Raw genomic sequence first — 6,125 nt, 5'->3', positions numbered from 1 at the left:
TCAAGATGAAATTCCAAGGGCTGGAGGGAAAGTTAAGTAGACAATAACATTCTCCAGGTAAGAGCCCTCTAGACAAGAGTCTGACCTATTTAAATCAAGGAAGAATCATAACACCCTTTGAATATAGTCATGCCAGATAATTTCTTTTGCTTTTAAACATATCTTCTACTTAGTTCCTACTATGTCACTAAATGAAAATAACACTCCCCCCACCACCACCACCTTTTCCTCTTCTTTATCAATAATATCCAGGTGGTTCCTTGTAGCTCCCTTTACTCAGGACCATAAATGTCCCAGCTCCCCAAACCCAGGACTTCTACTCCCATAAAAATGAAATGGGAAGACACCCCTTTGTTAACTTTCTATAGAAGCTGAAGTTCCCGTTGGGCCATAATTAGTAACCAGAGCTGAAGATTTAGCAATTAAATCCCCCATGAAAATATATGAATAAAAGTAGAAATGTTATGGGCTGATTTTTTGACTAACCTTCTGCCAGCTCTTGCAATGTTGTATGAAGAGATGCCAGCACATTCAATAAATCTCAGCTGGCTGTTGTCCAGGAGAAATTATCACCAGCCCGTTGAAGGATCTCTGGCTTCTTCTTAAGAAAGGGAGGGAAGGGAGAATTGTTCTGGTTCATTCTGAGTTGTGCATTATACATTAAATTAAAATATATGTTTCACCCATTTAGCAGTCTGAATAATAAAAGCTGTATACAGCTGCAACGACTCTGCTCAATGCATTTTAATGACTGATTTGTGAATATACTAGAATTATAGCTGCTATTCAAATATTTTCCTTTTTTTAAGAAGTCACAAATCCCTCCCTTTAAAAATTCACAGACAAACACGTTATAATCTTTTAATAATATGTCCTAAAGAGTTTTAAAGCTTAGAATGTGTGGAAATTATTTGTTTTAGGACCAGTAAATATAATGGGCTTGTCAATATGGTATTCAAATAACTGTCAAAATATTTGGAGTGTCTCCAATGAAAGGAACCTAACTCAATTTCTGCATTCAAATGAATTCTAAATAGAAAAAGTGATATACAGTTCAAAAGGAAGCATTAGACTATAAAGCACCTTCCCATTTCTCTAAGGAATTGTGATCTCCTACTCAAATAGACTTTTAAATGGCTGCCGAGTTTTCAGGCTTCTCAGATGTTCATACTTAAATCAGTTTGAACTCGTTAAGTAGAGTCACAATTAGAATTGTAATTTCTTTTCTTTGCATTTTTAACCAATTGTGAAGAAAGCTAATAAAATTGGAAAATGAACATCTGCAATCTTTAATATGATAACTAGGTCTTAGAAGGGTGAAACAATGCTTTATCGACCTCCAGAGGTTATTTTTCTAAGCATAATGCCAACTCTGACATAGCGGCTCTGTACTTTTTATATGATGACCCATAAACCACAAACCAGAAGCTTTCTCTAATGAGTTCTAAAAGCCACGAGATTTAACTTATCAAAGTCCACTTATAAGAAAGAAAATGACATATTATGACAAAGGTAGTATAACATTCTAAATTTCTCATAGAAATTTATAAAAATCTTATTAACTAAGCAGCTAAAAGTTTAGGATGCTTATTATGATCAATGTAAGGAAATTCTCAGTAATTTACCATTAATTCGTATGTCCATTCAAATGGGTTGGAAACTTGTTAGTAAAACATGATGCTCTATGAAATCCTTTGCAGAGCAAATGCTTGCTCATTTCATCCTTAAATAACCCTCAGTCTCTTAACACTGTCTCCAGGATCTTGTTTTATAAAGCATGGTTTCCCCAGCTTCCCATCCCCTGCCAGAAAAAGAAATTTGAAGATTTTTAGAAGCTGAAAACAATGTTTTATTTCAGAATGTATTAGTGGTTTTTAGCACTCATGATTCAAATTTCTTCCTAAGCAGTTTTCTGAATCTGTAAACCAGTCTCAATGTCTATTTATGAGAATTAATTTAGAAAAGCCCCTTTGGAATTGTTGTTCTAGAACAGGAGTCAGTAGCCTTTTCCTGTAAAGGACCAGATAGTAAATCATTTGGGTGTTCAGGACCCTCTCTGTCACACTCTCTCAACTCTGCCATTGCAATGCAAGGGGAACCTTAGACAACATGCAGACTTGTAAGTGGTTGGTGGATTTGGCCCATGGGCTATTCTGAAGCAGTGATTCCCAACTGACATTTCTGTGATGGGGAAAGAACATGAGAAGTTCATGGTGGGATACAGTTCAAGAAATTTTCATCTTTTCTATCAAGAGTGAACAAGAAATCTATTTTTTTCTAAAGTAATAATTTGGTGGGACTGTAGTTCATTAAAAATTGCATGACTAATACAAATGAGGGTCAGAAGTCACTTTAAATATAACTATATCATTAACATGTATCATATAGAATAGTGATGTCCAATAGAAATGTCTTATGAGACATATGTGATTTCAAATTTTCTAGTAGCCATATTAAAACAATAAAAAGATAAAGTAAAATTAATTTTAATACTATACTTTAATTAACTCAACATCTTAAAAAGTTTATCTATGGCCATGCCACCCTGAATAAGCCCAATCCCATCTGAACTCAGAAGCTAAGCAGGGTTGGGCCTGGTTAGTACTTGGGTGGGAGACCACCTAGGAAGACCAGGTGCTGTAGGCATAAAAAATAAAAAATAAGGGATTGTAAGCTGACAAGGTCCTTGCAATCTGTGAGGTCAACCAAAGGTTACCTCACCTAAAAAATAAATAAATAAAAATTTTGCTTATACTATGTAATCAATGTTAAAAATTATCTATAGGATATTTTACATTTTTTTTTATACAAGACCTTTGAAATCTGTTGTATGTTTTACATGTACAGCATATTTCAAATTGGTCTAGTCACATATCCAGTGCTAATTGGCCACGTGTGGCTGGTGACTACCATATCGGATACTACAGGAAAAGATCAGGTAATACATTACTTATAATCACTGGATTATATTTTGGGAACAAGTATGTAAAACATGGGCAGGTTAATGCTCTCTTTTTCATTCTCTGCAACTGAGCCTAAAACACCTTCATAACACAGCATTTTGGGAAGTCACTGACAATCAGGAGAGCCAACATTTAGGGTGAAACCTCTCTGCCAGTCTGTATAGAGACTTCAAGATAAATTCGGCCACATAATCATTTTAAATCTCAGGGTTCATTTAAAACAGCTATTTTCTTTTATTTCCCAAGCAGGAGTTGAAAATTCCAGTGCTGGGAAATACCACATAGGTAGAAATGAGAGAATCCAGCTGGGTGAAGACAGTAGAGAATTATAGAGTGATGGGACCATCTGTGGCAGATGGCAAGTATATGTTCTCTCTGAAGTATCCACATTCCAAAAACTAAACACTGTGTCACCAAATAAAACACATCTGCAAGGCCACCACTGGCTGTCCTGACCTATCTGTTTGCCATCTCTGGCTACACACACTAAGCCTAAAGTTGTATTTACTAATCGAAAAGAATTAACATTATTATATTCGAACAGATCAGTATTTGTCCGATCATTGCCAGTTTGGGGAGGGTCAGGCGATCTATCTCCAGCCTCACTTCTCCCTCTGCCCTTCTGTCTTGTGGGGTATCCTGCCCACTTTGACCACAGCGTCTGTCACAAATTCCTTTTGCTCACAATTTCTCTACTCTTCTTTACCAACCAGGTAAAAAAAATGCCCCTCTCAGAAGCCTTCCCAATCTCTGTCTAATGTTCAAAGCCATGAAGATCCACAAAGCTAACATTCAAAAAGCTCTGGAAACTAAAAGCTTTTTGAACACTTGTGTGGTGATAACATCTTACCTGGTCTGAACTCAGTTATCAGCAAATTGTGACTTTGCTAGATGTGAGTCTCTTGATAGGTCTTTATTTAGCTAACCATTGTAAAAATTCCTACAGCAGTAATGTTAATGTTTTTGAATACAGGTGCTGTCCTAGATCCCACTGGGATGATTGTGTCATATATAGTGTTCATACCATGTTTTCTTTCTAGTATCAGAAAAATTCTGAAACACACCTGGCTCCAAGGAGCCTTTATTAGTAGACCTTTATTACTACTAGTAGAAGTAGTATCAGCAGTAACTAGTTATTTAGCACTAAATATGCTCCAGGTACTTTATATGGTTTAATTCCTTTATTCCACACACCTGTTCAACTAGGTAGGTATTATTATTATCTTCTTTTACAGTTGTAAAAAGTAAGGCACAGTGGAGTTAGGTAGCTTGCCCAAGGTCACACAGCTCCTAAGTGGCACCACTAGGGGATGCCAGTAATCAAACCAAGCAGTCTGGCATAGAGACTGTAGTCTGTCTTCATCACTGAGCCAAGTGCCTCTCCAAGTGATGGATCCCCCTCACTTGACATGTAATATGTGAATGTCCGTCCCCTGAACTAGAATTCCTACTCCCTGAAGGCAGCAGTTGTCTCCCTGATGCCTGGTAAAGGTGAGCATAGCATTTATAGCAAAGAATCATTAGGTGTAAAAGAGAGTTACGAATTTCAGGATCTTACTGTAGGTTCTGCAGATTATATTCCCTTTTGTTCTATCTTCTATAAACTGTTATTCAATAAACTCTGCTCCTCTCAAGGAAAAGAAACACAGGCGCATATATGTCGTACTTCAGCTACAGTCAAGGGGAGTTCTCCTGGTTCCCACATATTAAATGTTTACCCTGAGCTATGCAGTGTGGAAGAGCTATGCATGTCTTGCCTCAGTCTATCCCCTACAGTTTCTGGGGAAGTGCTATTTCTGTTGCCTATTGTTGCAGATGAGAAAACCCAGATTTGGAGATGTGTGATCATGTTATTAGAAAGTGGTGAAATTGTATTAAAACTTAGGTAGTTTGACCCCAGAGCCCACAATATTCCTTGATTTCCTTCTTTGCCTACTTTCTATGATGCTGCTAGTTACATTTCTAAGATACAAGTCACTTTCCAACTTCAGTTTTCCTTTCACTCATATCTCTTGCCACACCAGTTACATTAGGTTACTTGAGAGTCTGTGAATAGTCCATCCACTTACCATAGAAAATACTCATTAATCCTCACAATAATATGTATTTGTGCTATTTAACAGATTAGAGAATTGAGGCTCATAGACCTTAAGAAATTTACTCAAATTCACATAGATAATTTGTGGCTGAACTGGGATTCAGACACAGGTCAGCTGATCTAAAATTTCACTCATTTATAGTCTACATTATCCTGTCTTTTATTGAACTAATTTCTATAATTTCATCACTCTAAGAACAACTTATGATTATTCAAAAAATACTATAATTCAATGAAGAAATGTGAACTTAACTGAATATTCTCTGATTCACTCGGGGTATACTTTTAGTCTTTACATAAAGTATTTCCTATGTGCCTCCATTCATTTCACATTTCATTTTCAAAGCCAGAGTCTTTTTCTGGTTACCCATATTTATCAGCAAAACACAGCCTAAGTCACTAAAATAAAAACTAAATGAAATAAGAGGACAAAGGTTGAATAAAAGAAATTCTTGACAAAAGTCTTTAATTACAAATAGATGCAGGACTGAGAATTTTATTTTTCTTCAAAAGTGATTAATCATAGCAATCACTAGTACACAGTAATACATGTTTGTGTGCCATGTCTTTATGCATTAAAAAAGGACCAGATCAACCCAGCACAAATTTATTTGGTTTGACAGTTGGAATTTTTTTAAAGAACATCGGTGTAGTTACAAAAAGAAAAAAAAAAAAAGACTTTATGAGTACTCTGATTGAATGGAAGTTAAAAAAAAAAGAGTAGGCTTTTCCTCTTTCCTTGGGTATAAGTTCTGTAGGGATGTCTCCATATCTTCAAATAAATCCCTCCAAGGGAGAAAGACTCCAATGCTTACAACGTGAAACCTCAGTGCCTTGGGGACTTGCTGTCACCCCATGTTGGAAGTTTTCAGTGATCTATGCAGATCATGAAGATTGGGTAATAAAAACCCAACACCAACCAGCCTGGGAAACCTATTACTCACCTCTTCTATTAATAGAGTTAGAGCTTCGATTTCACACTGCAAAAAGCTCAGATTTATTTTGCTTACTTGAATCTCAAAGCTTGAGTGGTCTCTGATTTGGGAAATGTAAATTCTGCTTCC

General features: G+C 36.3%; 1 pseudogene; it reads left to right on the top strand.

Annotated features, from left to right (window-relative positions):
- The first annotated feature begins 2,527 nt into the window (after positions 1 to 2,527).
- LOC111737716 lies at positions 2,528 to 2,646 on the top strand (annotated as a pseudogene).
- Positions 2,647 to 6,125: the final 3,479 nt, after the last annotated feature.

This window comes from Pteropus vampyrus, unplaced genomic scaffold, assembly GCF_000151845.1.
Source record: "Pteropus vampyrus isolate Shadow unplaced genomic scaffold, Pvam_2.0 Scaffold30, whole genome shotgun sequence".
NCBI lineage: Eukaryota > Metazoa > Chordata > Mammalia > Chiroptera > Pteropodidae > Pteropus > Pteropus vampyrus.
The sequence above is the reverse complement of the archived record's forward strand: the minus strand, read 5'-3'. Positions and strand labels throughout refer to the sequence as shown.